General features: G+C 40.9%; 1 long non-coding RNA gene across 1 annotated transcript; it reads left to right on the forward strand.

Moving 5' to 3' along the window:
* Window positions 1-6: 6 nt before the first annotated feature.
* Window positions 7-7,585, forward strand: LOC126827619 (uncharacterized). The gene is made up of 4 exons (XR_008788811.1): window positions 7-154; window positions 4,185-4,354; window positions 4,952-5,145; window positions 6,383-7,585. It is a non-coding gene; the product is annotated as an uncharacterized LOC126827619 (long non-coding RNA).
* Window positions 7,586-12,035: the final 4,450 nt, after the last annotated feature.

Raw genomic sequence — 12,035 nt, forward strand, 5'->3', positions numbered from 1 at the left:
GTTCGCGTGTCTGTAATCTGATATTTAAATTTTAGTTTGCATAAACTACAGTCTCCATCGTCAGTGAGGGCTAATTACAATAAATAGGACACCCTGGAAAACTGTGCGTGGTATATTATATTCACAAAGGAAGAATCGGGCACAACTGACCATTGTAAGTTTAACTTTGAATATGAGATAAGGAAAAGTGGAATGACTGCTTGATGTAGACACAGTACAATCATTTATTCAGCTCAGTATATCAAATTAATCTGTTAACCAGAAAAGTGTGTCAATGGTTAATATTATCTGTAATAATAATAATAATGCATTCTTGCACAACCAGATATCACGAGTATGTTAAAGGCAGTCGTTAGGCAGGGCTAAATCTAGTTGTTAAGGCCAGTTCAGTTTTCGTCAAGGTCGCTGAAATGTAAATAAGGTTGTTGGCGAGATTGTAGCTTAGAGTTAGGATAAGCGTTAGGGCTAGGTCTCCAGGGTTAGGGTTAGGGTTGAGATTAGAACTAGCCCTGTTTACATCTCGTGACCTTTGACCAAACTTGAAGTTGGCCTTATCAAATAGATCTAACCGACAGACAGGGACGGAATATGATTACACAGCGCCACTGGCTGAACATGTCACTGGGGTTTTGTATGAACAGTGAAAGGGGGGCTGGGGGCTGGTCATTGCCCGTCACTCTCACGTAATTTGTATTACAGTATGGTAGATAGATACATTTTGTTTGGGTACAAATGGGGTTTAAAGTCCACTCGACACAAATTAGGTCATTTCTGGACTAACATATGGTTCGATTTTATTTATATAATTCGCTTGCGCGTGCGTAAGGTTTTTTAGCAGTGGGAGGAAACCGGAGGACCCGGAGAAAACCCACGAGGTTGGACAGGCGACCCTACTCCTTGTCACGTACAACCGGGGAATCGAAACTCTTCCAGTTGACTCAATGACAGACCGTACGATACAGCCCGCGCGTGCTAACCATTCGGCCATCCACAACCTACGAGGCTGGAAAGGCGACCCTACTCCTTGTCACGTACAACCGGGGAATCGAAACCGCGCCAGTTGACTCAATGACCTTATGATACAACGCACAGGCGCTAACCATTCGGCCACCCAACCCCTTTTTTTGGGTACAAACATAATAAATAGAATCATAAGAGTTTTGTATAAAGTGAGCACATATTTAGATTATAAAGAATGTGATGATAGCCTTTTATAAATAAGATATGCAAATTTGTATATCATGTAGTATGCTGCGAGGGAAATGTTCCTGGACGGCGGCGTTACAACCTCCTACTCTTATATGAAATTCCAACAGCCAATCCCCTTGCCAGTGGTCAGCTGGAATCCATTATAAGAGTGGGCCGCTGTCCGGGAAAAATTCATTTTATTTCAAACTGTCAAGGGTTCTTTTACATTGGTCACTGGACCTTGAACTGCTTCTCCGTAAAACCGCGTTCTTTTCCGTTAATTTCCGTAACCACATCGGTGTCACTCTTATCACGTTAACAGCTTTTCCTATATATATATTGAACACTGATATATAGTGAAGACCTAGAGACAGTCGCGTTCATTTCCGTTAATTTCCGTCAACATATCTGTGTCATTCTTTTCACGTTCACATATGGGGCTATATATAAACGTCAGTAATGACACCGATATACAGAGAAGACCTAGAAATATCAACTAAAACGTGCGTTGGTATAACGGTATTAAGTAAGTGTGATGTAAAGACTTAGCTACTTGTTATCATCAGGCTTGATGTCAATATAATATGCAGGCTGTTTAAACCTATTTTAAAAGGGTTGCGATGATAATGTAGTACACATACAGTAACCAAGCCAAGATCCTGAGAGCACAGAAAGTGCGAGCAACCTGAAGTGATCTTCGCGGGGTTTGTTCCCCCGAAAAACTGTGAAAATGTTAGTCAATTTCCTGGTATTGAAGGTCCTTCTTGTGAACGAGAGAATAAGAAATGGGACAGAATCTGGAGATCTGTCTGTAGCCAGGATCCTGGGAGCACAGAAAGTGCAAGCAACCTGAAGTTATGTTCGCCGGGTTTGTTCCCCCGAAAAACTGTGGGAGCAAATTTTTGTGAACGAGGCAATTCGAAACATCTGTAGCTTCTTCCTGTTTTCTGGGAGTTAGGGTTAGAGCACACTGGGGTGGAAGAATGATGACACAATGGAATCGAGCGCTAGGGCCCGATAAATTTACAAATAGCGACGCCACGCACGCATAATTAGGAGATAACAACGGATTGTTTGGAGTTTATCGGACTGTCATTGTCCATTTGATACCGCTTAAATCATTAGAGGCCGAGATCGCATAGTATTTATCGGACTGCTATTGTCCATTGGATACCGCTTAAATCATTAGAGGCCGAGATCGCATAGTATTTATCGGACTGCTATTGTCCATTTGGTACAGCTTAAATCATTAGAGGCCCAGATCGCGTAGTATTTGTGGCCTCTGCAAAGAGAGTCTAGTGCCCAGGACATATTCATTCGGAGTAAGTCACCCTATCAGATTTTGGGCTACAATATGTAGTGTATTCAGCTCTTAATAGGTTTGGGGTGGGGCGAATGGTTAACGCGTGCGCGTTGTGTCATAAGGTCGGTCATTGGGTCAACTGGTGTGGCTTGGATTCCCCGGTTGTACGTGACAAGGACTAGGGTCACCTGTCCAACCTCATGGGTTTTCTCCGGGTCCTCCGGTTTCCTGCCACAGCTAAAGATCGGTCATTGGGTCAGCTGATGTGGCTTGGATTCCCCGGTTGTACGTGACAAGGACTAGGGTCACCTGTCCAACCTCGTGGGTTTTCTCCGGGTCCTCCGGTTTCCTGCCACAGCTAAAGACCCCTATGCTCAAGCGAATGATTGAAATAAAATTGAACCATATGTTAGTCCTAAAATGACCTAGTTTGTGACCTAGTTAATATTGTGGGACTGGGTCGTGGGGGGGGGGGGGAGCGTGGATGTCCACAACTATTGTATATGTACTATGACTGGATAACCTGGAGTGAGTATTTAGGAATTACGTTATTATTATTATTATTGTTCGATTTATATAGCGCTTCATTACACGTGAAGTGTTTCTACGTTATGACTGAACTTGTGAGCCACAGTGGCTCAGTGAGTAAGACGTTGGTTCTCTAACCTAGAGGTCCCGTGTTCTATCCCTGTGTTGACCGAGAAACTTCCTCGGAACATTTGCGTGCAACGGAAGGAACCCTTGGCAATTGGAATTCGGTGTAATAGTAGGCCGTAATGCCGTTGCCCGGGCAACATGTCCCTCCTAGCACATTGTATGGCGTATGCCCATCCTTATTAGCCCAGTCGAAACAGAACAGTAGGACGTTAAACTTCATTTCATTTCATTTTTCTGTTATTGTTATACTGGGCGTGTGAAGTGTTTCTATGTTTAAATAATTTTAGGGATTTTTCTTCGATCTGTTAAAATTTCATTTAAAAAAACACAGATTGGTGGAGATGCCAGTTTCCCACTATAACGACTCGTACTACTATTGAAATCGTGGTTTTAATCGTGGGGTAATAGTGGTGATCCTATCAGGTCTTATCATATATATTGCGGTCAGTCGTAGCAATCGTGTTGATCGTATCGAAACGTATCCGAACGTATCTAAACGTACCAGATTGTGGACTCAATAGGGCCAAGCCTATCGTAACGCATTGCACGACAGTGACAACCTAGCATGATCTGTCATGGAACAAATCTACCGACGAAAATAATACCCCGAATATCATTTCAATTTCGGGGCCCAAAATATTTAGGCCCGCCCCTGACAACGACGCTTGAGTAGATGGCATTTCCGGTCACCCAACCTCTCTGGACTGTATTGCAATCTCTAGCGACAAAGTTAATTTCACTGTGGATCATTGTGAAACGGCAGGACGATTTGCCCAATACTACCCAATACAAACTAAATATTAAGTGCTCAAAAGGGATAACTGGAATGACAGACATTTGCCGTACGTTTTTTGCAAAATTTCCACGAATTAACTCATCTTTTTATATACTTGAAGTATTCAAAACATTGAGGTAGTATATGGTACGTTTTGGTTGTGTTGGGTGCTACTGGGTTGTATTGAGTAGTATTGGGTAAATTGTCCTGCCCTTGTGATATAATATAAGTTAGAATGAAACCTACGGTTTTATTTTATAGAAAATGGCAGCCAGTGAATATGAAGCTCGTCTGTCAGGTTGTTTAAACGGTGCTGCAACATGTTTAGCTTTATCTATAGCCCGAGAATCTGGATTATTAAAAGTGTTTATGGAGCCACATCAACCTATGATAATTCCACAGATAGCTTCTAAAACTAATCTTAAAGAACGGTAGGTCTATTATACTGTATTACAGATAGCTTCTAAATCTATCCTTAAAGAACGGTAGGTTCTTCATACTATGTCACAGGTAGTTTCTAAAACTAATCTTAAAGATGGGTAGGTGTATCGTACAGTATCACAGATAGCTTCTACAACTAACCTTAAAGAACTGTTGGTTTATCATACTGTATCACAGATAGTTTCTAAAACTAATCTTAAAGAACGGTAGGTTTATCATACTGTATCACAGATAGTTTATAAGGTGTAGGTCCATCATACTATGACACAGGTAGCTTTTAAAACTAATCTTAATGAACGGTAGGTTTATCATACCTTTGTTACATAACGAACGATAGGTTTATCATACCTTTGTTACATATAGCGTTTATACTAATCTTAATCAACGGTAGGTTTATCAGTACCATAAAATTGTTATAAAGCAGATGAGGGAAACCAACCGGAGATCCTGGATAAACTTGACGATGTTAGGCAGATGAACACACACCTTGTCGTATACAAACCTGTATTTATTTTGTTTACAACCAAATATATAAAAAAGTTATTGGGTTGCCTAGTAACATCGAGTATTATATTGTATATTACCAGGTATATAAAAGAGTTATTGGGTTGTCTAGTTGCATCGAGTATAATAGAAATTGATGAAGCATCGATCAAATATTTTTTACCAGATGAACTTAGATCAACTCTGGTCCGCGTGATGATGTTTCAAGAGTTGATGGATTTTGCTATACAACGTAAAGAAGATGTTAAAACCTGTTTGAAAATGGATTGACCAAAGGGTAAATGCACCGGTTTTGGTATAGTATATTATGGGAATGGAATTTAAAATCCAAACGCATCGAGCAGGTGCTAAATGAGAGGGACGTAATGACTGACGAGCTTTGCGTCAAGGTTTTGAGTTTTTGCATCCCTTCAGTTGTTGTGCCCCCTCGCAAATGGCACAAAATCACAGTTTCAATGCGGTTTTCAACATTATAATCATAATGCTTAACCAGTATCAAACACATACCGTGGGTCAGATATGCTACACATCGACATGTTCCAAACAGCCCGACAGTCCATTATTACTCGGTGGCACAGGGAGGGAACCCCCACGCTCACCGGCACACACATATAAATATTGTTTTATTTTTTTTGGGGGGGGGGGGGAGACACGGGCGGGATCTTGCCCTCACGGAAAGTCATGGGTCACCACGCCCCTCGCTCCAAATATAGATCATTTTTAGGACATCCATGATATATATCTTTTGTTTCGTTCATTCGCAGCAGGCGATAAAACGTGCTAGGTTTCACAAGGAAAACGCCTTCCCTGGCCCTATTGCCAGCTGGTCGAATCGTTAATACAGTCGGTCCTCAATAGATCGAGCTTATGTGACGACGCGTAGCTTATCGGACACTGAAACTCAAAATAGTCCACGTGACAGACCTCGAATGTTGGGGTATTATTACCAATTGGATAAATAAATTCAACCATGTTTTTCAGTTAGCCTGGTGGCTGAAGTTTTGAAATTTGGTTGATCGACTTCCTGGTCACTTTGCTTAATTCCATTTTGGCGGCCATCTTTAAAAATGGCCGCCATTATTCCATTGAAATTGAGCGCATCATGGAAACCTTCATAACTCCCGAACAGATTGACCTATGGATGGAATGTGGTTCACAATGTTCGCAAGAAAATGCTACATCTGCTGCTATATGATACTTGTTGTTGAATGAATCATATATTTTCCAATCAACAGATTGTTCTGGAAAAAGCAACGTTTTGGCATTTTATTATTTTTTTCCCACGTTTTCATGATTTATTTTATAAGTTTACTACCAAATCATCTTCAGAGTAATTTTAGCCAAATTAGGTGTGGTCTTCTTAAGTTATTCATTTGGCATAAATAAATACGCCCAGTGGCCCTCCCTGTACAGCTGCGGTGGCCGCAAACTCAACAAGTCTTAAGTAGACTGTCAAATTTAAAATGTTGAACGTCGGCAAGTCAGTGCACCAACTTATAATAATCTATCTGCAGACAAAGATATGGGCAGTCCATCGAATGGTGCAAAGGGGTTGGTCAAGGTTCTGAAAGATGATGGAGTCCTTTTGCTTGCTGAAGTAGTAATCAAGGGAGATAACCACCGCGAGAATAAAGAGGATCCCATGGCAATACAATGTTTCATATTCAGTACTACCGTGTGTGTTCCAGAAAGTTTGTGTCAGCGGGATGGAATAGGACTGGGTTGTACGTCTGGGTTGAAAAATTTGAAAGGCATAATTGAACAAGCCGGAATACCGAGTACTAATATAGAAATTTATCCACGTAAAAGTGCAAGCTTTCAATATCTATTTGTTTGTCGAAAACAATAAAATAAAGTTAAAAGAAAACCTTTGTAACACTATTATAGTAATAACAGAGATACGATTTATTTACATCAGGAACATAAACATAAAACAACTACATAAATACAACAGGAACATAAATTAAACAGGAACTAAACTACATTAGGAACATAAACAATAACATTAACATGGTACATTAAGACAACTATTCCACTCCTCTGCCACGGCAGCTGCTGAACTCGGGTGAGTCCATTCGCCGGTTTCTATTCCTGTTTTCCTCACGCCTCACCGTCTTCCCTCGTCTCTGTCTGTGTCTCTGTCAGCAAACTGATGGTTGTATACCTTTCAACTGGTCCTACACACACATTATCATAACTATATTTGGAGTTTACAAGGTTCTTTTTAATTTCGCTGACAGGTATAATTATATACAGCTCCCATCTACATTGTCCATTGATAATCTTTAATTACCATACAGTGCTGTACGTGTTTAGAACAAAGTGTATAGTTGAAAAGCCAATATCATATACTAATGTCCAAAAGAAAGTATACACTGTGCATTTTGTGCTGCATCAACCGTTTTTCCATGGTATACGGTATTTGGGTAGAATGTCAATTTGTTTCACATTTTTATTTCGTTTAGAAATGTTGAGTTTGGACGCAAGAGACAAACTCAGTAATGCTTTATCAAATGTTTTTAATCTAAACAAAACTTAGTCATACTTTTAGTGTGTATACTTTCTTTTGAACATCAGTATATATTATCAAAACTAGCTGGGTCAATACGTTCACTGCATCTAAATAATGGTCTTTATTTTATACCATAGACAATTTTATAAAAGTTATTGGGCGCTTTGTACAGGGTATTGTATGAATAAAATTCTCTTAAATTAAATTGAATAGTTGAATTCTGTAATAGTCATTTAGGGGGCTATGGGGCCCAATTTGGGAGGCTCGAGGTTACAGGTCTTCTATACATTGCAGGATATTAACTAAGCCTATATCCATTCATATCTGAAATTAGCCACACGGGCAGCCCCGCCGCCAGATTGCCTGAAAAAAAAATTAAGTCGGTGAGCTGCGGGGCCCCTTTCTAGTGCAGGGCCCAATTTGGGGAAATTGGTCAAATGTGCCCAAAACCAGCCCTGAGTGGAATATGCGTCTGATATGGTTGATTTCCGTTCAGTAATTATAAAGATATAATAAGAGAGAGGGAGAGAAATGGGGTTTAACGTTCACTTGACACAAACTAGGTCATTTCGGGACTAACATATGGTTCAATTTTATTTCAATAATTCGCTTGCGGGTAGGGTTCTTTAGCAGTGGGAGGAAACCGGAGGACCCGGAAAAAACCCACGACCGTACTCCTTGTCACTTACAACCGGCGATTCGAAACCTCGCCAGTTGACTCAATGGCAGATCTTATGATACAGCGCGCACGTGCTAACCATTTGGCCGTCCCTCCGCCCCCCCCCCCCACAATAAAGATATGAGCTCACAGTCCGTTATTCAACAGTCGGCATCCTCCCTGCAGATGATATATGATATGATGAAAACCAACCAGCCCCACCTATAATTTTCACTGAAGTCAGTTGTTAGGCTTCATTTTAATCCGTCTGAATCTACATACATCGGGAGATTTTATATATTATACCTTTGATATTTTGATTTTATTGTTTTAATTAGATGTTGAATAAGCAATAGCTGGGATTTAGTCCTGATAGATTACATACCGTCCCACCGTCCCCTTGTCAGTGATGCAGGACGGAGGGCTTGACAAGGACAGCTGTCTAGTCCTTCGGATGGGACGAAAAATCGAGGTCCCGTGTACACAATTGGCGTGCACGTAAAAGATCCCTTGATAGTTGGAATTCGATATAAGAATAGGCCATAGTGCCGCTGTCCGGGCAAAATGTCCCTCATAGCAAACTGTGGCGTATGTCCGTCTTCATTAGCCCAGGTTATAGCAGAACAGTAGGACGTTAAACCCCATTTCATTTCATTTCTAACAAGGACTGCGGGTGTCTAGTTGTTCGGATGGGAGTAGGCCGTAGCGCAGATATCCCTGAAAACGTTGCCTCATGTACTGTATGGCGTATGCTAGTCAACATTATCACAGTCGTTGCAGAAAAGTAGGACGTTTCTTTTCATTTCTTGTTGTTAGATGCCGTTGCCAACTTCAACCCTGATACACTAAACAGAACAGTGTATTCTCAGACTCGATAACCTGATAGTGGGAAATCAATCTGGATTGAAAATAAGACTGTGGGTTAATCAGGCGTCCTGGTAATTTACCAATCTGTTTCACAGAGTATTAGTAAGTCTTTCTAATATCTCTGCAAAAGATGACTACCTTTAACACGTAACGTCTCATCACGCGGCGTCAATCATTGGCTCAATGGCGTGTGCATTGTTTACATAAGACGTTCTAGTTCGGGCAGAATGAAGACTTTTACTCATTTTAATACCCATTTACACTAAACAGGAAATAAGTTTTATCTGCAAATACGTCAAACGCCTTTTTTTATTTTTCTAATACATATAAAAATTGTTTTAGAATTTAATTTGTCGCAGGAAAAAAGTTAATATTTCTGGCTCATTAATTCGCATCGATGTCATCCGTATCAGCGATTGTAGCGGCCTAGCGAAAATTCACTGCTGATCAGTGTGGTAATTTACTGGGTCGCTGACATAAAATGTCTGGTTCTACTAATTCATCAATACTCCGTTTGGATCCATCCTAGAAAAATGTACACGTGGTTTCCATTTTAGTATATTGTTTGGGTTAACGTTTGAATAGCATGTACAGACTATGACGGTATCATCTTGCAAAACACGAAGTAGCGTTTTTCGTAGTTTTATTATTAAAAGACACTAAAAGAAGTCATGTGAATTCGGAACATTGGTCAGATTTAAAACGAAGCCTATGTAGGAGCAACAAGATGAACCTGCGGACATCACAGAAATAAACAACAAATGTCAAATCAACGCCCACTCGACACATACTAGGTAATTTCAGGACTAACATATGGTTGAATTTTATTTCAATAATTCGCATGCGCATAGGGATTTTTAGCAGTGGGAGAAAATCTGAGGACCCAGAGAAAACCCACGAGGTTGGACAGGCGAGCCTACTTCTTGTCACGCACAAGCGGGGAATCGAAAGCACACCACTTGACTCAATAACACGCACGTGTTAACCATTTGCCCCGCCCACCCTTAACCGTCGTAAGAATAAACTAAGGGTAAAATAGCAGGTCCAACTGACTAATGATTGGTATAGTCAATGAAGGGGCCACGGTGGCTAAGTGGGTAAGACGCTTGCTCGCTAGTCTGGAAGTTGCGTGTTCGATCACTGCATTGGCCGAGAAAGTTCGTCGGGATTTTCCGACGTGGTTTCACCCTTATCAGTGGTTCAGGACGGAGGGCCTGACAAGGACAGCTGTCTAGTCGTTCGGATCGGATTAAAAACCGAGGACCGGTGTATACATTGGCGTGTACATAAAAGATCCCTTGGCAGTTGGAATTCGACGTAAGAGTAGGCCATAATGCCACTGCACGGGCATATTTCTCTCATAGCACACTGTATGGCGTATACCCGTCTTCATTAGCCCAGTCGGAGCAGAACAGTAGGACGTTAATCCCCATTTCATTTCATTTCATTATAGTCAATGATTAAAGTCCAAATAGTCATCACCAAATAACAAGTCGTATCAAGTGTGTTTAAAAACAATCTGGGGTATATTCAAATGAGAAATGGTCTGGGGGAAGATCATCTAATGAGACGAATAGTTGTTCGGTCATCAATATACCTGTCACAATCGGAATCTGGTAACTTTTTATCTCAATTATCTTTAGCGACCGGGTTGTTTCATTACAAGTAAGGCGTCATTTTACGCGATGTCGATGTTCCTGAAGCAACGACTGTGGGCTTTACAACGTCTGGACCTTGCTAGATTACTTTACAATTTTCGAACTTATAGCTACGTGATCTACAGACACATGAACAGTAGCGTCCAATCAGAGGTTGTGACAATGCGAACCTCCACGGAAACCTTGACATTGATCGAATCTTGTAGTTTGCAACTCGATTATCACAGGTAGACATTTTAGCTGGAAAGCGGGATTCTTGATATTCGCGACGACCGAGGAATCTGATATTACATAACGGCCTTGATAAGATGTACGTAGTTAAAGCGAGATCAAGCCTTCTGCTGAATATGGGGGGGGGGGGGGGGGGCGTGTTCGATCCCAATGTCCATCGGTTTTGTTTTCCGGCGTGTGTTTCCCCCTGTTCAGTGGTGTATGGCGTTGGAGGGTGAGGGCGTGGGTGTGGCAAGTGACAACGTATTGCGGTTGGGATGGGACACAAAACCAAGGTCTCGTATACATATTTGTTTGCACGTAAACGAAACCTTGGCAGTTGGAATTTGAAATACGAGTAGCCCGCATCGCCGCTGTCTGGGCAAAATTCCCATAGTATACTGTATGGTGTATACCCGTCTTTATTAGCGCAGTTGAAGCAAAAAGTAAACATTGGGCCCCATTTCATTTTATTTCATTTTATTTCAAAGTTATTTTGATGCACATCTGTTCTCGCAAATCTTTGTGAAGTTTTTATACTGTAATCAGAAGTTAGATTGTTTGATCTATTTGATAAGGCCAATTCAAGTTTGGTCAAAGGTCACGAGGTGTAAATAGGGAAAAGGGTAACCGCAATCTTAAACCTGGACCTAACCCTAAAGCGTACCCTAATCCTATAACCTACAATCTCTCCAACATCACGGGTCCTATTATTTACATCTCAGCGACCTTGGCGAAAATTGAGCTACCCTTAACAAATAGATTTAGCCGAGGATGGGTGGGTGAGGAAGACCACTCGTCACCTCCACCACCTGCATTACATCTCAGCGACCTTGACGAAAATTGAGTTAGCCTTAAGAAATAGTTGTAGCCGAAGTTAGGTTGTAATAATAACCAATTAACATTAATATCTGTGTCTGCTGCTGGTAGCCATATTGGTAATTACATGATCCTGGTAGAATATTTTATTGACACGTATAAACCAATGTTGAGAATGCCAGAACGACATGGTATTTAAGGAGGAAAAGTCCTCGTATTAAAATTTATGATATCTGCCATAACCAGGTATTTCTGTTCTAGAAGTACGGTTAATAATGTACAAAGTATTTCTCTTCCTGTCAATTATTTGAAACGCAGCTATGTTATTGAAGGATGAATATCCACGTTTAGAATTCATGGTATCTGTCATAACCACATGTGTCTGTACATCTAAAAGTACGGTTAACACTGAACAACTTATATAAATACAATCTGATTTCGTT

The sequence above is a fragment of the Patella vulgata genome, chromosome 7 (assembly GCF_932274485.2).
Source record: "Patella vulgata chromosome 7, xgPatVulg1.2, whole genome shotgun sequence".
Lineage (NCBI taxonomy): Eukaryota > Metazoa > Mollusca > Gastropoda > Patellidae > Patella > Patella vulgata.